The 26,470-nt window shown below is 37.4% G+C and overlaps 1 protein-coding gene across 1 annotated transcript in view; it reads right to left on the bottom strand.

Moving 5' to 3' along the window:
- The window catches only part of rims3 (regulating synaptic membrane exocytosis 3), a 100,988-nt gene extending 74,956 nt beyond the window's left edge, over positions 1-26,032 (bottom strand). The window contains exon 1 of the mRNA XM_073821594.1: positions 25,898-26,032. The gene's annotated coding sequence lies outside the window, so the exon portion shown is untranslated. The remainder of the gene's footprint in view (positions 1-25,897) is intronic.
- Positions 26,033-26,470: the final 438 nt, after the last annotated feature.

Raw genomic sequence — 26,470 nt, 5'->3', positions numbered from 1 at the left:
TTCAAAGCTTTGGGGTCAGTAAGATTTTTTAAAAAACATGATATTTATATGGTAAATTATATGGATTTGCCAATTTGCTTTTTTAAATAATTGATTTAGGTGGTTACAGCCTTGCTAAATGTCTTTTTTCATGTGTGCTTAAATGCTTTAAAATGCTGGTAATTGCTGCTTGCAGCTATATTTATATTTTGGTATTCCCACTTTATGTACTTAGTGACAAATTTATATTTATTGGCAAAACAAAAAATATTGGGGAGAGAGGGAAACAAAAAAAGTCAATCATTTCAAGATTCACTCTGTATTTTTTTGATTCACTGAAAAGAAGCGACTCATAAGAGTGATTTGCTCATGAATCGGACTACACTGTTTGTTTGCATTTTTGCATGCAGCCCATAAGGTCAACTCCATAGAGAGACATTTCTTGCCATTATTTTATGGCACACTACCTTTGTATAGCATCACATTCAATACAGACTCAAAAATCAATAAAATATGATTTCTTTTGCAGTGGTGCAGGAAACGCTGATACATAAATGCCCTATATTTGCATTATGAAAGTAGAAAGCATTGTAGACTACTTTGCGGTCGTTAACTGCCCTTCTAGTGGTGCTTATCATTCTAAATTAGTGTCATTCAAAAGCGTAAACACTCAAAATTCATCCTGTGAAAACTATGTTACTAGGATCATGTGACACTGAAGACTGGAGTAATGATGCTAAAAATTCAGCTTTGCATCACAGGAATAAATTACATTTTAAATAGACATTTAAATAGAAAAGAGTTCTTTTAAATTGCAATAATGTTTCACAGTATTACCATTTTTAGTGTATTTTTGGTCAAATAAATGCCGACTTGGTGAGCATAAGAAACCTCTTTCAGTAACATTAACGTCTATGACTGTTACAGCACCAACTGTGGTGCGATCTCCTCACAACTTTGCATGCTTGTTTACAATCACCTGTCGCATGTGCTCACCAGGTTTTGTAAAGTTTTGAGTTTCGATTTAGGCTGCGATCTCTTTAAAACTTTGAATGCTTGTTTACAATCACCTGTTGCATGTGCTGACAGGTTTCGTGAAGTTTTGAGTTTTTCTTCAGGCTTTATAGGATTTTGGGTAAATTCGGACAGGCCACTTTTCTAAACGACCCCTTTATAGCTTTCCAAAGGGTACATGTCAAATATGTTTCATAATTATTGGCCTAGAAAGTCCAAAGAATTGTACTGCAGTGTTTTTTTCCAGACTGAGTGAAAAACCTAGGACTAGTTCACAAAAGTAGGTTTTTTACTCTTCTCTGTCATTTAACAAATGGTTTGACTGACGGCAGTGATTCTAGAGGCAAAGTTGTCCAGAATGAGGATTTCTATCATATGATATAAATATTGCGTATATGTGCGAAAAAACGCACAACGTACAATTGTTTATGCCTTTAAAAAATGTGATATTGCCTCTCAGTGGACAATTTCTTTCAAATTTCTCATAGTCCTTTGGGGGCATGAGTCAAACAGGCCCACAGAGTTTCGTTCCGATCGGCCTCCATTAACCTTGTCTAATAGTTGCTCAAACTGTATTGACCAGTAGCGGCCATGTTTTTTGGAGATACGTAATATCCTTATAGACACTTATGGGACTTTGGACCAAGACAATGCACAGCGACTTTCGTGTTGATAGAACAAATGGTTGCGTACAGTAGGTATAGGCATTTTTATAGCCCCACCAAGTGGTCAAGCTCCACGATTTTTGTCCTGTGACCTCAGATTGAGTTCTTACATAAGTGTTGTGAATTTGGCTAAGATATGTCATTCCGTTCAGGAGTTATAGGCATTTTACTAAAAGTGGCCCTGGCACTTTTGAAGGTTTTGGCATCCCTTTGCGATGGTGAGTTGAAAGTTCAACTTTTTTTGGATAATTATTGATATTCGCTCTCTAGAGAATAGGTTCTGATTGGTTCCTATTGGGCAAAAATACTAGGACTAGTTTGCAAAAGTAGGTTTTGCAAAACATCCAAATACCCGAAAATTTCGCCAGCTCACAATCGTGTCCAAGACGTGTGTTTTGTCCAAGGATTCCAATGACATAAGACACTTGAGCCTGCGACTGAGGGTTTAAGAGTTAGGCGATTTCGTACTTTTGATCGCTAAAGTGCCCCCGTCAAGCCGATTGGGCCGAATGTTGTCAGCGTTGTGAGTACTACCATGCCTCCAAGTTTCAAGTCTCTTCAACTTATGGTTTGGTCTACATGATCAGTTTTACACGCAGATTTCTGATCCTTTGCCATTCTAACATTTACAATAGGGTTTTAGAGCTATGCGCTTAAACCCCTAATGAACACGTTTACATGAACACTAAGACATGCATCTCAAACATCGTAAATTGACATTTAAATCAGCACACATATTTCTCTCATACAGCTTGGCTCAGCAAATGAGGACATGAAATGCTCTTGCTCACGTGTGCAGAATGATGCTGGCCTGATAAATGATTTAGAAGAAGGACTGGCATGCATCTAAAATGCAAGTAATCAGAAATCAGCCTTCTCCAGGTGAAAAGGCCACACAATTCCCCACAATGCACTGCAGGCTCAAGTACAGGTGCTTGGCGAATCGAGCTGCAAATGGAAAAAGCCTAATCCACGTTCTATCTTCTCCATGAACAGCATCTGCATGTTTGTTTTCTGCACTCCCATTCTCTTTCTCTCGCTCCCTTCCCCCTGCTCTCCACTCCGCTTTGATCTGCGCTTTCTCATATCAGCTCAGGTGTTTCTGGGTCCGTGGCAGTCCTCCTTCTTGGAAATGAATCAGCCTGCCTCCCTGAGTGATAATAATCATAATTTAGAGCTGGATCTGGGCTAACACTCCTTTGAAATGAAAATGAAATGAAAAGAAAGCAGGGTAAGTCTTTATCATAGTAATCAGGCTGATTTAGGAGCATATATGTGGGGTCTGAATGGCTGGGAGAGATGAGCAGAGAACAATGGGTTGAGATGTGGCAGCATGGCCGATCAAAGCGACCCGTGGCCCTCTGCGGTCGTGCCTTGAGCTCTAAACTGTGGGCGCTGATAAGTACAGACAGATTAAGAGGGCACCTTTTATCAAACGTCTCACTGCGCAGACTGTATTACAGCAAGGCATCACCCGTGTCGACCCGCGCCTCGCAGACAAAGCGTGACACTTTTGGGGTCAACTAGAAGTGGGTGAAGTGGGTCCCATTTATTTACAGTGTCCTGACAGAGCTTAATAGAGCAAGAACTTGTGGGTCACTGTACTCTCTCAATCACAAATACCACTTTACAAAGACTCGCTGACAAGGCTGCTGGTGCCAGACCCAGTGCCCAATTTGGCCCCGCTCCACATGTTGCCAACAAATAAAAGCAGGAAAACAGCCTCAGCTCTGACCTTTTAAACTGGCTGGTCTCAAAACAGGAACCATAACATCATAGGATGAGAGTCAGGATAATATTCTCTGTCACAAATCAAAACTAGATTGCAAAATAGATTGACTCCATTAGAATCTAGACTACACTCTTAAAAATAAAGGTGCTTCACAATGCCATAGAAGAACCTTTTTTGTCTAAATGGTTCCATAAAGAACCTTTAACATCTGAAGAATCTGTTTCAAAAAAGGTTCTTTGTGGCAAAAGGAGATTCTTCAGATTATAAAAAGGTAAGAAAGAACCTTTGACTGAATGGTTCTTTGTGGAACCAAAAATGGTTCTTCTATGGCATTGCTTGAAGAACCTTTTGAAGCACCTTTATTTTTAAGAGTGTAGAAGTGCATGATGAGGACAGCAACCAATTTTTGTTGCAAATCAAAGAAAAAAAAGTGAACCTAACAAAAAAATGACTTTATTTACAAATAATATGTGTCAGTATAGTTGATAGGTGTTATATATTTAACATTCTACAGCCATAAAGTTGCTGAGAATAGTAGTCGAGCAGTAGTAAGTCTTGTAAACATTGATGACCATGATGTTTGTCTATATGAAGAGTTAACAACTTTCAGGTCACTTTCAGGCTCTAGTTCACGATCTCGTTCCACCACACCAAAAAAAATAAGAAATAACTTTACAGTCTACTGTGTCAAAAAAACTGAGAAACAGGTGTTTGTGCCCCCAAACAAGGGCATGAAATTAACACCAATTTTGCTATATCTGATCAGTGTTGGGAAAAGTTACTTTTAAAAGTAATGCATTACAATATTGCGTTACTCCCCCAAAAAAGTAACTAATTACGTTACTTAGTTACTTTTAATGGAAAGTACTGTGTTATGTTACTTAAATCTGGGCAGGGCTTGCTTGTTTGTTTTTATTATAAAAACGTTCTGTTTTTAGCAAATGTAAAAGCCCTTTCACACCAAAAGCCTCAGGCGGAAGGAAAAGTAAATTCACATCTGTTCAGTAGAACGCAGAAAAAAGAAAATTCAACACTCTTAAGCAATAAAAAAAAGTGAAAGAAAAACAAATGTTAGTTTATCTTGAGCAATTTCTGCTTATTAGTGTGTGTGAAAAAAGTAACTGGTGTTACTTATTTAAAAAAGTAACTCAGATATTTTCTTGTAAATTAAAAAGTAATGAGTTACTTCACTAGTTACTTCAAAAAAGTAATCTGATTACTTATTACTCACATTACTTGTAATGTGTTACCCCCAACGCTGTATCAGAATACATTTTCTGTTTGGTCAGACCATTTTTGGAGGATGATATTTCATTTTTGATGAGTTGAATATATGCATTGTCAGTTATTTCACTTACAGTACTGAAAAAAAGCCTTGCAACAGAGAAATGAATGCTATAATTTAGCCTAAAATATGCATTTTCATGCATCATAAAAATTCACCCAAGAAATTATTCTTATAAGACTGTAATGGGTCACACTTAACTTTAGGGACCAATTCTCACTAATAACTATTAACTAATATGGTTGTGCAGAAAAAGGTATTAATATTTGCTTTATACATCCTAATAAACAGCTAATGTACTAGTAATATGCATGCTAATAAGCAACTAGTTAATAGTTAGAAATGGTCCCCAAACTAAAGTGTTACTTTGTAATGGGATCCTAAAAAAGAGTAGATTTAGATGTCCACTTGGGATAATTGTCCTGCAGGAAAAGTCCATTAATCATTAGCTTCAGTCACCAAAAGCATCACAATTCTTGCCAAAATGGCCTGATACTTCAAAGAATACATGATGTCCTTCATTCAGTCATGACTGCCACTTCCTGCAACAGTAAAACAACCCCATAACAGGACTGATCTACCTCAATGTTTGACAATGGAGATGGTGTTCTTCTGCTTATAACTTTAGCCTTTTTTGCACAAGACATACCACTGATAAATGGGCCCAAAAAGTTCCAGTTTGGTCGCATAACTCTATAAAACATTCTTTCAGAACACAAGTCTTATCTAAATTAAATTTAGCATGTTCAAGTCAGTGTTTTATGTTCTTCTTGGTCAAGAGTGGCATTCAGCAAGATGACCCAACATGAAGGCTATACTTGTCTAGTGTCCTTCTTATACTCTGCATTGAAATGTTTTTCTTATTTTATCGGGTCATCTTACAAGTCTTTGACTGTACATTGCAGGTTTTTCTCAGTTGCTCTAATCAAACATTTTATGATATTGTACTTCTTCTTTAAGACTCTCGAAGGCTTTGTGGTTCAACATATTTTAAGCTAACAAATACAGCTGCTAGCAGTGTCTCTAGGAATTTTAAGTGTCTTGGAAATCTTCATGTAGCCTTAGACTTTCTAATGTAATAAAACGAATCTTCTCTATAGCTTTTGTGAGAGCTCTGTTGACTTTGCCATATTTGCTATTCAACTTCAGCACTGCATGGGCTAAGTTTATGTTAGGATAACAGCTCAAGCTAATTCTGTTTTCTAATGAAGTTTCTAAAGGTGGAACTGTGTTTTAAGACAATTTTGTTCCCGACCATACAAATAAGTAACTTAAAAATAGCAATGTTAAATAGGGGTTGAATACTTATGACATAGCTGTGTTATTAAAAATCCTATAACTCCAAAATATTACATTATATATTGACATTATCACTTTTAATATGCCAGTAAACTGTTATAAATGCACTTTTTATCAGATCCTGAATGTTCAGAAAGGCTTGTTTTTGTAAAGTTCTGCAGTCTCTGAGAGGCTGAATAATTTTGATTGCAACTGTATGTTTTGATCATTGTTCTGAATCTGATTCAGACCTAGCCTTCGACAATGTTGAAAAAAAAAAGAATGCATAAAGCTAGAATACATTGTTTTTAAAGCAGAGACTCTTTTCTTTCTTTTGACATATTGTACGTTCAGATATTCATACTAGAGGATGGATACCCGAGCCAAGCCCGACGGTACTCGACGGAACCCGACGGGCCGGGCTGGGTTCGGACAGATATTTAGAAAGGATGCTCGGGTTCGGGTCGGGCTCGGTCACATCAGCGCGATAGTACGCCTGTGTTATAACGGCGCTTTTTGCCCAGTGTGCACTGATGCTCTCATCTGTTGACATTTCCGAACGCTTTCCTACAGTTGCTTAATAAAAGCGGGCTTTCCACACAAAAAAAGTGCATGTTTCATTAGTATGAGAAAAAAAAAGAGATTTTAACTGTGTCGGGCTGGGATCGGGCTCGGACATAAATATCTTAATGCTTGTCGGGCTCGGGTCGGGTTCGGTTACTGCTCTGTCGGACGCGGGCCGGGCTCGGACAGAAAAATGCGGCCCGATCCGCACTCTAATTCATACAACAAAATATTCTAAGAGCCATTTTTGTGAAAATCTGGTATAGAACATTTTAAACTAAGGAATAAGGCTGCCAGCTGTCTCTCTAGGAACTTTTAGGGTCTTGGAAATTTTCATGTAGCCTTAGACTATCTAATGCAGGGGTCCCCAAACTAAGGCCCGAACAATGCCAGAGATATATTTTGAAATGTAATTTTAAATATGTTTTACTTATATCATGTCGGTTTTTGATAATAAAGGTTGGCTTTCAAACTAAAATTTCCCTTAGTTATTAACATAGCCTAATTATTTGTTAAATTCACCAACAGAATGGTACATTGCCACAATGTGTCATCGCGATCGAACAGGTGATGCGTGAGCCATCTAGAAAATTCAGAGCGATGACAAAATGACTCAATAGCATTTGAGGTGGAACTAGCACTGCTTATGGGACAAGTGCAAAAGCAAGAACTCACTCATCTCCCAGTTACCCAAGGTTTTTCAGCTGAGAACCAGTGGCCCCATTCCTAGTTGAAAAGTCTGTGGAAGCACTGAAAATGCTGAAGATGGAATTTGACGTGTGATTCAAAAAACACAGTGGACCAACACCAGCAGATGACACTACACCCCAAATCATCACAGACTGTGGAAAATTAAGACTGGACTTCAAGCAACTTGAGCTATAAGCTTCTCCACCCTTCCTCCAGACTCTAGGACCTTGACTTCCAAATAAATTACAAAACTTGCTCTCATCTGAAAAGAGGACTTTGGACCACTGGGCAACAGTCCATTTCTTCTTCTCCTTAGCCCAGGTAAGACGCCTCTGATGTTGTCTGTGGTTCAGGAGTGTCTTAACAAGACAACTACAACAACTGTAGCCAAATTTCTTGACACACCTGTGTGTGGTGGCTCTTGATGCCTTGACCCCCAGCCTCAGTCCATTGCTTATGAAGTTCACCCAAATTCTTGAATCGATTTTGCTTGACAAGCCTGTCAAGGCTGTGGTTCTCTCAGTTGCTTGTGCATCTTTTTCTTCCACACTTTTTTCTTCAACTCAACTTTTTGTTAACATGCTTGGATGCAGCACTCTGTGAACAGCCAGCTTCTTTGGCAATCAATGTTTGTGGCTTACCCTCCTTGTGAAGGGTGTCAATGATTGTCTTCTGGACAACTGTCAGATCAGCAGTCTTCCCCATGATTGTGTAGCCTAGTGAACCAAACTGAGAGACCATTTTGACGGCTCAGGAAACCTTTGCAGTTGTTTTGAGTTGATTAGCTGATTGGCATGTCACCATATTGTAATTTGTTGAGATAGCGAATTGGTGGGTTTTTGTTAAATGTGAGCCAAATCATCACAAGAACATTAAAAGAACCAAAGACTTAAACTACTTCACTCTGTGTGCATTAAATGTATTTAATAGACAAGTTTTACAATTTGAGTTGAATTACTGAAATAAATGAACTTTTCCATGACATTCTAATTTACTGAGAAGCACCTGTATATCTTTTGAAAAGAAATTATCATTTGTCTGTCTGGTGCATAAAAAAATAATAAACTATTCTAGCATTAAAAGGTATAATAAATACAGGTAAAATCATAATAAAATAATAATAGTAGTCAGTCCAGCCCATGGAATTTTCTTTTATAAACCGACCCGGCCCCCCATTAAAGAAAAGAAAATTATGTGGCCTGCTCAGAAAAAAGTTTGGGGACCCCTGATCTAATGTAATCAAACTAGCTTTTGTGAGAGCTCTTTTGACTTTACCATAACTGCTACCCAACTTCAGCACTGCATGGGCTAAGTTTATGTAAGGATAACAGCTCAAGCTAATTCTGTTTTCTAATATAGTTTTTAAAGGTGTAACTGTATTTTAAGACAATTTTGTTCCCCACCATACAAATAAGTGACTTAAAAACAGCAATGGTTAATAAGGGATGAATACTTATGACATAGCTGAGTTATTGAAAATCCTATAACTCAAAAATATTAAATTACATATTGACATTATCACTTTTAATATGCCAGTAAACTGTTATAAATGCACTTTTTATCAAATCCTGAATGTTCAGAAAGGCTTGTTTTTGTAAAGTTCTGCAGTCTCTGAGAGGCTGAATAATTTTGATTGCAACTGTATGTTTTGATCATTGTTCTGAATCAGATTCGGACCTAGTCTTCGACAATGTTAATAAAAAAAGAATGCATAAAGCTAGAATACAGACTTTCTTTTGACATATTGTACGTTCAGATATTCATACAACAAAATATTTTAAGAGCCATACATTTTTTGTGAAAATGATCAAAAATAATGGCAGTGACTGACAACTTTTTTAAAAAACGCTACCAGGGAAAGAGTTAATAATGCTAAAATACACCAATTCTTTTAAACACTATTTTTAAATGGACCAAATTCTCAGAGATTCACTAGAGTGATCTGAAGTTTCAACTAAAAAAGTAATGAGGCCCATAAATATTTAATCTTAGGGGTCAATGCCACCTTCGTCATTTTCTGTCTGGGGCACTGCGTGCGATCCACAAGCTAGACCAACACTAATCTGTCAAAAACCAGCTTGGAAATTCATGCCGGTGTCATCTCAAGGGTGTTTTAACAATTTTGTAGACTTCAGCAGAACACGTTTTTTTAGAAGATCCAGAAGTAGTTCAGCGGTGAAGCAAACACCACAATGACACTCCCCAGACACGCTCAATCATTCCCACCACAGCAGAGGAGCCCAAATCTCACTGAAGTGAAGAGGTCGTCATTAGTCACCGGAGAAACGGGGCGGCCCATCCATCACTGGCCCGTTAACCCACTTCTCCATACAGGAATTTCTTAATTTGGACCTGCGCTCAACACATTATCTCCTTACGCTTCTTTTTATGGGTTGGAGAGATAAGATGAATTATATGACCTCTTTGGGGTGACTTTGACAAAAATCTCAGCCATCTGGGCTCCTCTTGGTTTCAAACCGAGACACTTCTGTCCTCGCCGGAGAAACAACGATGGAGAAGCTTTAGTTAAGCAAAACATGGACATTGAATCCTTACCAACTGCATTTCACTGAGCCGTCAGGGTGAGCGCGGAGCACATGAGTAACCAATTAATCAAATTACAGTTAATAGAGTTGAAATCATAATTGCTTTTGGCCTCGTCAGTTTCTGGGCAATGGATACATGTAATTACAGTTATTAATCAGTCCACTGGATGAGGAAAAATGTACTTATTTTATTGAAAACAAATGATATGTTTAAGGTTTGACAGCATGAGGAGGGTCTTTGGAGGTGTCACCACAAATATTTTACTATTAATGCACACTATGCACTCTCGAAAAAATAAAGGTTCTTTATTGGCATCTAGTTCCATGAAGAACCTTCAACATCAATGAAATGCTTCCATTGCACAAAGGTTCTTTATAATGAAAAAATGTTCTTCAGATGTTCTAAAAAACGGTTCTTTGGAGAACCTAAAAATGTTCTTCCACACTCTTGAAAATAAAGGTGCTTCACGATGCCATAGAAGAACCTTTTTGTCTAAATGGTTCCATAAAGAAACTTTAACAACTGAAGAACCTTTCTGTTTCACAAAAGGTTCTTTGTGGTGAAAGAAGGTTCTTCAGATTATAAAAAGGTAAGAAAGAGATGGTTCTTTAAAGAACCTGACTGAATGGTTCCTTGTGGAACCAAAATTGGTTCTTCTATGGCATCGCTGTGAAGAACCTTTTAAAGCACCTTTATTTTTGCGAGTGTATGGCATCAATGCAAAATCACCCTTCTGGAACATTTATTTTTAAGAAATGAATGATTCTGCTGTACTGTTTAGACCACAAATTTGATTATAAGTGGGCGGAAATGCCACATATTATTTACACTACCAGTCAAAAGTTTTTGAACAGTAACATTTTTAATGTTTTTTTTTTAAAGAAGTCTCTTTTGCTCACCAAGCCTGCATTTATTTGATCCAAAGTACAGCAAAAACTGTAAAATTGTTTTACTATTTAAAATAAGTTTTCTATTCGAATATATTTTAAAAAGTAATTTATTCCTGTGATGATCAGTATCATTACTCCAGTCTTCAGTGTCACTTGATCCTTCAGAAATCATTCTAATATGCTGATTTGTTTATTATTATTATTAATTATTATCAACATTTTTCAGCATTGTAACTGAAATAAAAAGCTTTTGTAGCATTATACACTATACCATTCCAAAGCCTATCTATCTATCTATCTATCTATCTATCTATCTATCTATCTATCTATCTATCTATCTATCTATCTATCTATCTATCTATCTATCTATCTATATATATATATATATATATATTTGGAAAGAAATTATAGAAATTAAAACTTTTATTTGGCAAAGGATGCTTAAAATTGATCAAAAGTCATGATAAAGACATTTATAATGTTACAAAAGATTTCTATTTCAGATAAATGCTGTTCTTCTGAACTTTCTATTCATCAAAGAAACCTTAAAAAATTACTCAAATTAACAAAATAATCAAATAAAAAATGTTTTTGGAGTGGCAAATCAGAATATTAAAATGATTTCTGAAGGATCATGTGACTGAAGTAATGATGCTAAAAACTCAGCTTTGAAATCACAGGAATAAATTAGATTTTTAAAAAATATTCAAAATAGAAAGCAGTTATTTTAAATAGTATAACAATTTCAAAGTTTTTACAGTTTTTGCTGTACTTTAGATCAAATAAATGCAGGCTTGGTGAGCAGAAGAGACTTCTTTAAAAACATAAATCCCACAAAAATCCTACTGTTCAAAAACTTTTGAGTGGTAGTGTGTACATGTGAGCAACCAAGAAATGGACAAATGTCAAAAAATACAGTGTGACAATGGCGACAAGTTGCAAAAAAGTTGAATTGAATTTACATTTGTGGCTAGCAAGCAATGACGCATCTTGCCGCATTCATCCTGAATTCATTTGATGTGCCTCCACTGAGACTCAACTGAATAATCATGCTTTGCATCCATCAAAAGGCAAAATAATCAAACGAGAACAAAAATGCTATAATTTACAACTCAATTTAACTCATCCGATTATCCCAAAATATCTTTACCACAGTGTTAGTTACTACATAAACTACTGGGTTGAATTTTCTGACAAAAACAACTGTATTGTGAAATGTACAGTTACTGGTACAAAATCATAGCATGAAATAAGATTTTGGTAAACCGCCCACTTCAATGCACGTCATGATTGTTCTGCTGCCTCTATTTCTGTATATTTTTGGAAAGGATATATTTCATTTTGTGTTCCAAGCCAGAAATTTCAAGCCAGGTCGCTTCTATATCACACTTGAGGACGACAGAAGAGAGATTCACTAGATGTGTGAACACCAAACTCAAACACACAGTCCTCTTCAGGCTGTCTGTATAGGGTTCCTCTCGTCGCACGAGATATGCTGTGTCACGACATGAGTAATGCTACAGTCACGCTCGCTTACACACACACGGCTAAAAGGAGGCCGGGACTACAGCAGCCCATAACACTCTCTATTAACACACCATTAGCTGTGTGTGAGAAAGAATCAAAGAAATAGTTTGTACCAGCATTTGAACATTTTGTATAAGCTGACAAGAAATATTTCACAGTCAATTAAGGTTTTAATGGAGGACTGAGTAAATTTTCACTTATTATAAAGTTTTACACAGTAAAGAAATTATTAGGTCTTTAAAAATGTCATTGCATAACAAATTCTGTTTTATTTTCAACTAAGAGAATGCGACATGTTAAAATTCACATGACCAGCCAAAAATTACCCAGTTCTTGAACACTCTTGCTTGCAGAACAACGGAATCATGAATGACCGTGAATAGTTCAGCTCTTCTTACTCTGTGTTTATATATAAGAAGATGTTTTGGTGGTAGCCACTGAATTCCATAGCATTTTCCCCCTCTGTTGAAGTCAGTGGCTACCAGTAACTGTTTAGTTACCAACTTTCTTCACATAACAGACCCAATGCTTGTGTCTCTGTGAGTTAGTGGTTCGGAATAACATGATGGTGAGTAAATGATACCAAAGGTTTGGGGTGAACTATCCCTTTAAGACATTTTAACATTTTAATAATCTTTGCTTCTGCCCAAAATGTGACCCAGGACCTTTATACACAGTCTGAAAGCTGAATAAATAAGCTCCATTGTTAAAGGACAATATTTGGTCGAGATACAACTACAGTGCCTTGCAAAAGTATTCATACCCCTTCATTTTTTTCCTCATTTTGTTTCGTTGCAGTATTATGTTAACTGCTTTAAATTAGTTTTTCCCCACATCAATGTACACTCCATACACCATAATAATGACAAAGCAAAAAACAGATTTGCAAATTTTACAAATTTATTAAAAATAAAACACTGAAATAAGTACATTGCATAAGTATTCATACCCTTAACTCAGTACATAGTTGAAGCACCTTTACAGCCTCAAGTCTTTTTGGGTATGATGTGACAAGCTTTGCACATCTGCATTTGGCAATTATCTGCCACTCTTTGCCTCACCTTTTCACCTCTCAAGCTCTGTCAGCTTGGATGGGGGCTGGCAGACATTTTCTAGAGTCCTAGTTGTTCCAATCGTCTTCCATTATGGATAATGCTTCTGTGAACCTTCAATGCAGCAGATTTTTTTCTGAACTCTTCCCTAGATCATTGCCTTAACTCAAGTCTGTTACTGAGCTCTACAGGCAGTTATCTTGACCTCAGGGCTTGGTTTTTGCTCTGATATGCATTTTCAGCTGTTAGACTGAGTTTTCTGAGAGGTCTGTGCCTTTCTAAATCACACTCATTCAAATGAATTTGCCACAGTTTAACTCCTCTCGAAGTATAGTAACATCTAGAAGCAATATGAATGCTCCTGAGCTAAATTTCGAGTGTCCCAGAAAAGGGTATGAATACTTATGCAACGAGATCTTTTCAGTTTTTTTATTTCTAATAAATTTGCAAAGTTGTTACAAATCTGTTTTGTGCTTTGTCATTATGGTGTATGAGATGTAGATGTTGATGTGGGAAAAAAATTTAAAGCAGTTTAACATAATGCTGCAACAAAACAAAATGTGAAAAAAATGAATACTTTTGCAAGGCACTGTATTTGAATATCTGGAATCTGAGGGCGCAAAAAAATAAAAATATTGAGAAAATCACCTTTAAAGTTGTCCAAATTAAGTAATTAGCAATACATATTACTAATCAAAAAAGTTTTTGACATATTTATGGTAGGAAATTTACAAAATATCTTCATGCTGCCCTAAAATTTTTAAGTTTAGTCAACGTTAAATGTTAAGTTGTAGTATGTGAAAACTTGGATATTGAGTTGAGTAAACTTGCAATTTTAAGTCAGCAGAAACACTTATGTTTTTAAGTTGAAACATTTTTTTTCTTCATCCAGTAGAAAAAAATACACACATTAACACTTCCATTTACATATTTGCTTAAAAATATTCTGGGCTGTTTGATTGGTTTATTTCGCTATTTGCATATTTCTCTCCTGATTCAAATGAGACAATTTTTTCACTGAAGAAAGCAATATTATGGATAGATGACTCATTTGAAGTTAAACATTTTTTAATGATGGATTTGTTTCTTACAAACACACAGCTTTTCTTCTCACAATATGTTAATTGATGGACTGGAGTGGTATGGATTACTTGTAAATGTTTGTGATATTTTTATCAGATATTTGGACTCTCATTCTGACGTCACCTATTCACTACAGAGTGATGTAACGCAAAATTTCTCCAAACCTGTTCTGATAAAGAAACTCATCTACATTTTGGGTGGCCTAGGTGAGTACATTTTTAGCAAATTTAAATTTTTGGCTGAACTACTCCTCTAAGTACACTTCTTTTTCACAAGAGATGTAATGTCATTATGGTTGGAAGTCTGAAATTTCAAGTTGGTATAGTTTACATCTAACTTTAGTTTACGTTTTCATTTTTTCACATTTTGTTTGGTTGCTGCAGCATATTAAACTGCTTTAAATTACTTTTTTCCACATCAGTCTATACTCCATACATCATAAGGGCAAAGTAAAAACATGTTGGATTGCATAAGTATTTATAGTAGGGATGCACGATATGAAAATTTTTTACCGATAGCCGATAATTAAGTCCTTCTTGTGGCCGATATCGATACCGATACCGATACGTTCATATTTTTATATGATAATTTTGTGCACCCAGGAGAATACAAAATCTGAGAAAAACTAATGAAATGTATATTACTGTATATATCTGGGTCTAACAATCATAGCAAACATCAGTCCTGACTCTTCAAAAATGTTTTTATTTTTTGTGTAAGGCACCACAATTCTAAATAAATAAAATGCTTTGACATTTGTCAACCTGGAAAAAATGAAAAGTGCATCATGGAGTAAAGTCAGATGTCCAAATGTCCGTTAAAGCTTCTTATTGATCATATTATGAATGTGTGCAGCAACCAAATCGTACAAGGCGGGGAATAAAACATCAGAATCGAGATAAAAACATCAACTTTTCAGAATGTTGCAAGCCCAACGCAGGTCATATGACATGAACCAAACAATCAGCTTCACCCGTTCCCTTAATAACATTGAAAGCCCTGCCAAGGTGGAGAAACAGCTTATCATAGCTGTACAGGAATAACCATTTATAAATAAATTTAATAACAGAGCTACTGCAAGCGATTTTTAATGCTGAAAATCCATTTATCCTTTGCTGAAACTTCCGCGTCTTTATGGAGAGCGCAGGTCATGGTTGCTTAGCAACGGCAGACGCCACAGCAGAGCAGGCTAGTCTAGCGTTTTCCACACGTTTTTAGGCGCGACGTGAACGGCCCCTAAAACAGATTCACCACGATGACGACCTCTGAAGTGAGATTTGTTGTGCGACAAAGTCCGCGAGTCACTGCAGTTTACAGCTGCAGTCACTTGCACTCGGAAAGCAGATGAATCTCAGATAAACCAGACTGATTGATTGATTTACCAGCAAGAGTACTTTATCGGATCGGATTTCATTTATTTATCGGAGCAATAAAAATGACTTAATTTTTACCCATATCGGTCGATAATTTATCTGTCCGATAAATATCGTGCATCCCTAATTTATACCCTTATCTGGGACAGGTGAGATTCAGCTCATAAAATGCACATTAAAGCAAAAACCAAGCTCTGAAGTTTAAAAAAAACTGCCTGTAGAGCTGAGAGACAGGACTGCATCAGACCACACATCGAGGAAGAGAGTTCAGGAATAATTCTGCTGCATTGAAGGTTCACAGAAGCATGTAGTCTCTGTTACCCTTAATGGAAGAAGTTTGAAACAACCAGGACACTTCCTAGAGCTGGCCTCCTGGCCAAATTGAGCAATTGATGGAGAAGGGCCTTGGCTAGAGTGGTGACCAAGAACCTGATGGTCACTCTAGTTGAGCTCCCTGATCATATGTGAAGATGGGAGAAACTTACAGAAGGACAAACATCACTACAACACTCCACCAATCTGGGCTTCATAGTGGTGTGGCAAGACTCATTTTTCTCCTCAGTGAAGACACATGTAAACACATTTGGATTTTGCAAAAAAAAAAAAAAAAAACTGTGGGAAACAAGATTCTCTGGTCTGATGAACTTCAATTACAATCATCATGTTTGAAGGAAAGCAGGCTCTGCTCATCACCTGCAAAGTACAATGCCAAAAATAAAATGTGCTGGTAGCAGCCTCATATTGGGCTGTTTTTCAGTGGCTGAGACTGAGGGATTCATCAGAGTAGAAGAAAAGATCAGTGCACCAAAATATTGAGATAGCCTTAATGAAAACCTAGTCCAGAGCATTTAGAATCTCAGACTGGACAGAAGGTTTGAGCAGGACAATGAGCCAAAGCACACAGCAAGAGTGGCTTACAGACAACTCTGTGAATGTCCTTGGGTGGCCCAGCCAGAGCCTGGCCTTGAACCCAATCAAACATTTCTGGAGAAATCTGAAACTGTCTGCCAGACCCCATCCAAGCTGACAGAGCTTGAGAGGTGAAGAGGTGAAGCAAAGAATGGCAGATAATTGCCAAATGTTGATGTGCAAAGCTTGTTGCATCATACCCCAAAAACACTCGAGGGTGTAAAGTTGCTTCAGCTAAGTACTGAGTTAAGGGTATGAATATTTATGCAAAGTGCTTTTTTCAGGGGTTTTTTTTTAATATAAATTTATGAAGCTTACAATTCTGTTTTTGCTTAGTCATTATGGTCCTGATTATGGTGTAGATTGATGTGGGAAAAAGTAATTTAAAACAGTTTTACATACAGTAAGGCACCAACATGAAAAAATGAAGGGGTATGAATACTTTCGCAAGGTATTGTAAATTAACCTGAAATGTAGCATTAAAACAGCTGAGTGGAGTGATAAATTTAACCAATGAAATTTCACTGTGCAACATGACAGAAATCCAGCAAAAAAAATAAATAAATAAATACTCTGAAACCATAAAAGAGAGCTTTGATTGCTTTAGGACAAAGTGTTTTAAAAGAGAGTAAAAAGGAGCAAAGAGTCAGTAGTACATTAAATCCACGAGGTCCAGAGATACAAAGAATAAAAACTAGAGGTACAGGACATTTAGTGAAAATTAAAAACCAGTCTTGTCTGTAGCAGCACATGTGCAAATGAGCACAATGAATGGTCCTTCTGTGTTTCTTTTCTTGTCCCTGTCATCCTACGTTCCTGCTCTCCTCCCTCACTGCTTCCTTTCTCAGCCCTCTTCCAAATCTCTCGCTTCTTATTTAACCATGGTGCTGACACAGTTATCATACAGAATGGGAAGGAGTTGCATATAAACTGTGTTTTGGCAGCTCTATGTTTTCTGTTTGTTTTTGTAGATAGCTAGTGGTTCTTAATTAAATTGATATCTTACCCAAAAATTTTCAGAATTTTCATACCAAAATGTTCAAAACTTGATTCACTCACCCCTTTATTTACGGGCCATCCAAGATATAGATGAGTTTGTTTCTTCATGGGAACAGATTTAGAAAAATTTAGCATTACATCACTTGCTCACCAATAGATCCTCTGAAGTGAATGGGTGCCGTCAGTCCAACATCACAATAATCCACAAATAATCCACACCACTCCAGTCCATCAATTAATGTATTGTGAAGTGAAAATGAAGATATTTAGTCCATCATTAAGACATTTTAAATTTAAACAAGTCATGTTGTCTGAATCAGGAGAGAAATGAATTGTTTTTGCTTGATGGACTGGAGTGTTTGGAGTGGATTACTTGTGGATTATTGTGATGTTTTTATCAGATGGTTGGACATTCTGACGGCACCCATTCTCTCAAGGGCATCTATTGGTGAGCAAATGATGTAATGCAACATTTCTCCAATTCCTTTGTAATGTGTTTCAGTAAATTTGCAGCAATTTTCATTGTTGGATTTAACTGTCTCTCTTTCCTACTTCAAGACGACAATGTTCTTGTGTAAGTATCTTGCTCTTAATTGATTAGTCAAGTTAAACAATGGTAAATTAAAACAATCCAATAATTTATTCACTTTATTCCCTCTTTCTCTTCTTTGTCTCATTTTTTCATTTTTTCACAGTGAGTGATGAAGTGAATTCTCTCGGGTTGAGGGTCGGGGAACATTGATTCGTGTTAGCGCACAGCAGATTTACACTGATTTACACCCGTCTATCTCTCACTTTCACACTCTCTCCTCACTCTCTGTTTTATTTGAGACCTGTACGTCACTGAATGCATGAGCGAGGAAAGATAGAGGGCTAGAGAGGGATGCGGACCAAAAAAAAATGTGTGGCAGCGCTCAGCATAACGGTTGCAGTCGACCACAGAGTAGCTGCATATTTAATGTGCCCTTTGGTTGTGAGTTTAATCCTAACGTTATGATGCTGCAATTACTGGAGAAAGACGAGGGCATGTTTACCTTTCACAGTAAGAAAACAAAGACATGATTTGTATTCAATGTGCACTAAAACCTTGTCTTGTGCATACATATTGCAAAATAAACTACAAAGGTCACATTAGGTTGGCTGTGTTAACAGGATGGACTAAAACATACCTTATTCAAGGGTGAAAACCTAGATCCCTGTTAAAAAAACAGCATATGTTGTTAGGGATGTTTTAAAGCGTGGAATGTTAGGTATGTTTGAGCTGGTTTAAGATGGTCATTAGTTGGTTATGAGCTGGATAAGACTGGTTCTGATCTCGTCGGGTGCTGGTTTAAAATGGTCCTTGGTTCTGAGCTGGATTAAACTGGTCCATATGCTGTTTTTTTTGTTTTTTGTTTTTTCAAATAAAAAAAAATATGAATGCTTGGCCAACACATTTGAAGTACATGTTTAATAAAGTTGGCTCTTTTTACTCTTTTTAGCTAGTTTAAGATAATACTTAGTTGCTTATGAGCTGGTTTAAGCTGGTCCTTAGTTGGTCATGAGCTGGTTTAAGCTGGTCCTTAGTTGGTTATGAGCTGGTTTAAGCTGGTCCTTAGTTGGTTATGAGCTGGTTTAAGCTGGTCCTTAGTTGGTCATGAGCTGGTTTAAGCTGGTCCTTAGTTGGTTATGAGCTGGTTTAAGCTGGTCCTTAGTTGGTTATGAGCTGGTTTAAGCTGGTCCTTAGTTGGTTATGAGCTGGTTTAAACTGGTCCTTAGTTGGTTATGAGCTGGTTTAAGATGGTTCTGAGCTGATTTAAACTGGTCCTTAGTTGGTTATGAGCTGGTTTAAGCTGGTCCTTAGTTGGTCATGAGCTGGTTTAAGCTGGTCCTTAGTTGGTTATAAGCTGGTTTAAGATGGTTCTGAGCTGATTTAAACTGGTCCTTAGTTGGTTATGAGCTGGTTTAAGCTGGTCCTTAGTTGGTCATGAGCTGGTTTAAACTGGTCCTTAGTTGTTTATGAGCTGGTTTAAGCTGGTCCTTAGTTGGTCATGAGCTGGTTTAAGCTGGTCCTTAGTTGCTTATGAGCTGGTTTAAACTGGTCCTTAGTTGGTCATGAGCTGGTTTAAGCTGGTCCTTAGTTGCTTATGAGCTGGTTTAAGCTGGTCCTTAGTTGGTCATGAGCTGGTTTAAGCTGGTCCTTAGTTGGTTATGAGCTGGTTTAAACTGGTCCTTAGTTGCTTATGAGCTGGTTTAAGCTGGTCCTTAGTTGGTTATGAGCTGGTTTAAACTGGTCCTTAGTTGGTTATTAGCTGGTTTAAACTGGTCCTTAGTTGCTTATGAGCTGGTTTAAGCTGGTCCTTAGTTGCTTATGAGCTGGTTTAAGCTGGTCCTTAGTTGGTTATTTGCTGGTTTAAACTGGTCCTTAGTTGGTTATGAGCTGGTTTAAGCTGGTCCTTAGTTGGTTATGAGCTGGTTTAAACTGGTCCTTAGTTGGTTATGAGCTGGTTTAAGCTGGTCCTTAGTTGGTCATGAGCTGGTTTAAGCTGGTCCTTAGTTGGTCATGAGCTGGTTTAAGCTGGTCCTTAGTTGGTTATGAGCTGGTTTAAACTGGTCCTTAGTTGGTTATGAGCTAATTTAAGATAGTTCTGAGCTGGATTGAACTGGTCCTTAGTTGGTCATGGAATGGTTTAAGCTGGTTCTGAGCAGGTTTAAACTGGTCCTTAGTTGGTCATGGAATGGTTTAAGCTGGTTCTGAGCTGGTTTAAACTGGTCCTTAGTTGGTCATGGAATGGTTTAAGCTGGTTGTGAGCTGGATTGAACTGGTCCTTAGTTGGTCATGGAATGGTTTAAGATGGTTCTGAGCAGGTTTAAACTGGTCCTTAGTTGGTTATGAGCTGGTTAAAGCTGGTTCTGAGCTGGTTTAAACTGGTCCTTAGTTTGTTATGAGCTGGTTAAAGCTGGTTGTGAGCTGGTTTAAACTGGTCGTTAGTTGGTTAAGAGCTGGTTTAAGCTGGTTTAAATTGATCCTTAGTTGGTTATGAGCTGGTTAAAGCTGGTTCTGAGCTGGTTTAAACTGGTCCTTAGTTGGTTATGAGCTGGTTAAAGCTGGTTTAAACTGGTAGTTGGTTATGAGCTGGTTTAAACTCGTTCTGAGCATGTTAAAACTGGTCCTTAGTTGGCCATGAAATGGTTTAAGCTGGTTCTGAGCTGATTTAAACTGGTCCTTAGTTGGTTATGAGCTGGTTTAAGATGGTTCTGAGCTGATTTAAGCTGGTCCTTAGTTGGTTATGAGCTGGTTTAAACTGGTCCTTAGTTGGTTATGAGCTGGTTTAAGATGGTCCTTAGTTGGTCATGAGCTGGTCCTTAGTTGGTTATGAGCTGGTTTAAACTGGTCCTTAGTTGGTTATGAGCTAATTTAAGATAGTTCTGAGCTGGATTGAACTGGTCCTTAGTTGGTCATGGAATGGTTTAAGCTGGTTCTGAGCAGGTTTAAACTGGTCCTTAGTTGGTCATGGAATGGTTTAAACTGGTTCTGAGCTGGATTGAACTGGTCCTTAGTTGGTCATGGAATGGTTTAAGATGGTTCTGAGCAGGTTTAAACTGGTCCTTAGTTGGTTATGAGCTGGTTAAAGCTGGTTCTGAGCTGGTTTAAACCAGTCCTTAGTTTGTTATGAGCTGGTTAAAGCTGGTTGTGAGCTGGTTTAAACTGGTCCTTAGTTGGTTATGAGCTGGTTTAAGATGGTTCTGAGCCGGTTTAAACCGGTCCTTAGTTGGTTATGAGCTGGTTAAAGCTGGTTCTGAGCTGGTTTAAACTGGTCCTTAGTTGGTTATGAGCTGGTTTAAACTGGTCCTTAGTTGGTTATGAGCTGGTTAAAGCTGGTTCTGAGCTGGTTTAAACTGGTCCTTAGTTGGTTATGAGCTGGTTAAAGCTGGTTTAAACTGGTAGTTGGTTATGAGCTGGTTTAAGCTCGTTCTGAGCATGTTTAAACTGGTCCTTAGTTGGCCATGAAATGGTTTAAGCTGGTTCTGAGCTGATTAAAACTGGTCCTTAGTTGGTTATGAGCTGGTTTAAGCTGGTTCTGAGCTGATTTAAACTGGTCCTTAGTTGTTTATGAGCTGGTTTAAGCTGGTTTAAAATGATCCTTAGTTGGTTATGAGCTGGTTAAAGCTGGTTCTGAGCTGGTTTAAACTGGTCCTTAGTTGGTTATGAGCTGGTTTAAGCTGGTTTAAACTGATCCTTAGTTGGTTATGAGCTGGTTAAAGCTGGTTCTGAGCTGGTTTAAACCGGTCCTTAGTTGGTTATGAGCTGGTTTAAACTGATCCTTAGTTGGTTATGAGCTGGTTAAAGCTGGTTCTGAGCTGGTTTAAACTGGTCCTTAGTTGGTTATAAGATGGTGGTTTAAACTAGTCCTTAGTTGGTTATGAGCTGGTTAAAGCTGGTTCTGAGCTGGTTTAAACTGGTCCTTAGTTGGTTATGAGCTGGTTAAAGCTGGTTCTGAGCTGGTTTAAACTGGTCCTTAGTTGTTATGATCTGGTTAAAACTGGTTATGGGCTGGTTTAAACTGGTCCTTAGTTGGTTATAAACTGGTTTAAGCTGGTTCTGAGCTGGTTTAAACTGGTCCTTAGTTGGTTGTGAGCTGGTTTAAACTGGTCCTTAGTTGGTTATGAGCTGGTTAAAGCTGGTTCTGAGCTGGTTTAAACTGGTCCTTAGTTGGTTATAAGATGGTGGTTTAAACTAGTCCTTAGTTGGTTATGATCTGGTTAAAACTGGTTATGGGCTGGTTTAAACTGGTCCTTAGTTGGTTATAAACTGGTTTAAGCTGGTTCTGAGCTGGTTTAAACTGGTCCTTAGTTGGTTGTGAGCTGGTTTAAACTGGTCCTTAGTTGGTTATGAGCTGGTTAAAGCTGGTTCTGAGCTGGTTTAAACTGGTCCTTAGTTGTTATGATCTGGTTAAAACTGGTTATGGGCTGGTTTAAACTGGTCCTTAGTTGGTTATGAGCTGGTTTAAGCTGGTTATGAGCTGGTTTAAACTGGTCCTTAGTTGGTTATAAACTGGTTTAAGCTGGTTCTGAGCTGGTTTAAACTGGTCCTTAGTTGGTTGTGAGCTGGTTTAAACTGGTCCTTATTTGTTATGATCTGGTTAAAGCTAGTTCTGAGCTGGTTTAAACTGGTCCTTAGTTGGTTATGAGCTGGTTAAAGCTGGATCTGAGCTGGTTTAAACTGGTCCTTAGATGATCATGTGCGGATCCTAAGCTGGTCCTAAGCAACTAGCTCCTGCTCATGACCAACTTATAACCAGCTCAGAACCAACTCAAACCAGCTCATGACCAGCTAAGGACCATTTTAAACCAGCTCAAGCCAGCTGTTATGCTTCAAAACATACTTAACCAGCATATGCTGTTTTTTTTTTTCAACAGGGATATGAATGCTTGGCCAACACATTTGAAGTATGTTTAATAAAGTTGGCTCTTTTTACTGTTTTTAGCTCACATAAATATGTTGGATTACAGAAGTAAAATGAGTTGCCAACAACATTTCAGGCTTTAACATGTTCTTGAACTACAACCTAGTACTCATGAGGGTGATAGAGTTGCATGAACTATTACTTTGCATTAAACGGATATGTTATTAATCAGGAAGCTAGCAATAAACATGTTGACAGTATAACTAAGCAAGCAAGATTCTCTTTAAACAAACAACATTAGTTGACCTGAAAGAGAAAACTGACTGTAAAAGAAGACAGTTCACACTAATGCCTGCTATAGCATCCCTAGTGCCAACATTGTGGCAGTATATAAAAAAAAAACAATATATACTTTTATTCAGCAAGGATGCATTAAATCTATTAAAAGTGACAGTAAAGACATTTTTACTGTTACGAAATATTTCTGATTCAAATAAATACTGTTTTTTTTTTTTTATTACTCAAAGAACCCTCAAAAACTGTATCATAGTTTCCACCGAAATATAAATGATATTAATAAACATGTCAGCAAATCAGCATATTAGAATGATTTCTGAAGGATCATGTGACACTGAAGACTAGAGTAACAATGCTGAAAATTCAGCTTTCACCACAGGAATACATTTTATTTGAAAACATATTCCATCAGAAAACAGTTATTTTAAATTGTAATAATATTTTACAAAATTTTTGATCAAATAAATGCAGTTATGATCAGCATAATTCTTTCGAAAACATTTTAAAAATCTTACTGATTCCACTCTTGTTTGTTTGTTATGATGGGACATTATTTGGCTGAAACACAACTATTTGAAAATCTGGAATCTGAGGGTGCAAAAAAATCTAAATATTGAGAAAATCACCTTTAAAATGGTCCAAATTAAGTTCTTAGCAATGCATATTACTAAATAAAAATGAAGTTCTGATATATTTACGGCATGAAATTTACAAACTATCTTCATGGAACATGATCTTTACTCAATATCCTAATGATTTGTGCCATGAAATCTTTTGCTACAGATATACCCATGCTACTTATGACTGGTTTTGTGGTCCAGGGTCACATTTGCCAAACAAGTGCAAGAGTGCATTGATAAAGATGAGCAGAATTTGAACATCTCGGCTCATTGACAGGAACAGAAAGACACTTCACAGGATGGCACAGCCTCAAAAAACTACCACGGAATCTAATCAGCACCTCTCAGAACCGAGCTCAACAAAAACTATAAATCACAGATTTACTGCCATCAGGAGCCCGCTTGTATCCGAGCCCAGTGCACAAATAAGTATAACCTGCTATAAGAAGCACAAAATCTGGGCCCAGGAGCAGTGAACGAAAAAGAATGGTTTATTTTACACTCTGCTGCAGAGATTGAGAAAAAGCCAGAGGTTTCTTCCTCTGTTGTACGTGATGCATTATTTACTTTATTTAGTTATTTTCACCTCCTGCGCACAACAAAACAACAAGAAATGTGCAGGTACTTGAAATATGGATCAGAACAACAATCAGACCTTCAACTTTACTAAAAGAAACAACAATTTGTACATTCTCCATCCTCCTGGCTTGTATCTGGCTTTACCAGAATATTTGACTGGCACTTACATATATTAGAGCGATAATGAGCCTATTTACTAGGAAACGCCTTCTTTGCGTTTCTTAATAGAGCCATCCTATTAAACTCAACATGGCCTTTGACCGAACATCAGCGCGTAGGCACCAAATAGTCTGGCAGCTGTGAACAGACCTATAAATCGGATCTTTTACTGCCCTCCCGTAGCTCTCTCAAATGAACGATGTAGTTAAATCAGTGAAAGGTGTAACCGCCCTTTTCCCGCCCTTACAGCCTTCAGACACTTTATGGATTTAACGATATCGACTCAAACGTATCTCACAGGGATAGACATATAGATACAGACAACTTAAACAGCAGCTTGAACTGATTCGCTTCACAAACCAATTGAGCTTTGCAAAATGGACAATCAACAGATCTGCCATAAATCAATGACATTTATCAGCTTATAAACTCTGAATTATCAGCCATTTTAAAACTTCAGACTTGGATTCTTTTGATCTTTCATTAAAGGAAGATATTATGTGTTCAGATTCAATGCTGTTTTAATCCCACAATTCCAATACATCCTTGTATAAAACTCACAAGGATGAATGTAAACATCTATATGTAAACACTTAAAATATATGTTCAATATCAGCTATTAAAGAACAATTTGTGTTTAATGGTGCATTGAAATCCTTGCATTTATTAGATCTTCATTCAGCCAGTAAAAGATATTAATGTTTATAAGCATCAACAGAATCTATATTTATATTTACTGCAAACGCTGAACTGTCTATTTATTTTCTAAAAAAGAAAAATGTCTTTTACTTGCAGAATACGGATGTTAAGGTTAATGCAAAATTTGCAATGCACCATTTAACACAAATTGCCTTTTGTTAAGTATTGGACATCATATTTTGAAACAAGCATGCATTTTTTTTTGCATGCAAGTACTATTTTAAAGTATGTAGTGAAGGAAAATACACTCATAATCTATCGTAAAACAATTAAAAAGAGACTAGCTGAAAATAAAAATGCGTACAGTAGAGTCATGATGGAAATAGAGCACAGAGGCTGGATTGAAAATAAATGCAGCAAGGTTTTGCAACATTCATGCAAGACACAGAATGTCCCTGCTTCTCCAATTCAGTTTGCATTGACAAATGCATTCAAACAAAACATAAACGCTTCGTGCATAAAAGACAACGCTGCACTCGTTGTCTTTCCAATGCAGCTTTGCTCTAATAATAATAATAATAATTCAATGCATCCGCTGCGCTCGCAAATCTATCCAAACATTTACTTACCGGTAAACAGCGAGCACAGAAAGAGGCGCGGAATTGGTTCAGTTGGTCAGATAATGGTGTGTTTCTGTCGTATCGTTGCAGATAATGTCATTGTTTGGGTTTGTTTGATGTTCGCGTGCCAGGGTCTGGACGGTGTTGCATCCACAGAAGAGCGCGACGGAGAGACTGACTGACTGACGAGAGAGGAAGCGAGAGAGCGAGCGGCGCGCTCCTGATCCTGCCTCCTCACAGCGCGCGCGTCTCCATGGTTACACACCTGATCCGCTGGGTTCTATTGGGGCAGGTGTGTAACCATGGAGACGCGCTAGCGGCGATGAGACCGGATAAAACGAGAAATATTTCGTCCCTTGGTGCGAGTTACACGCATAATCACAAACGGTTATTAGATGCCTAATGAACTTACTTCTCATTAACATCAGCCCATATATCCTGACCAGACACAATCATAGTATTCTTGTCTTCTTCTGGCTTGTTTTTCCTGAAAATGGGAACATGTAGTCCAGATTCAGAACAGTAAGTTTTGGCCTTTAACTTTTATGTAATAGGCCTATATAATCTTTTGATTTGATATTG

This window comes from Garra rufa, chromosome 17 (assembly GCF_049309525.1).
Source record: "Garra rufa chromosome 17, GarRuf1.0, whole genome shotgun sequence".
NCBI classification, from domain to species: domain Eukaryota; kingdom Metazoa; phylum Chordata; class Actinopteri; order Cypriniformes; family Cyprinidae; genus Garra; species Garra rufa.
This window is presented reverse-complemented; position numbering and strand designations above follow the sequence as displayed.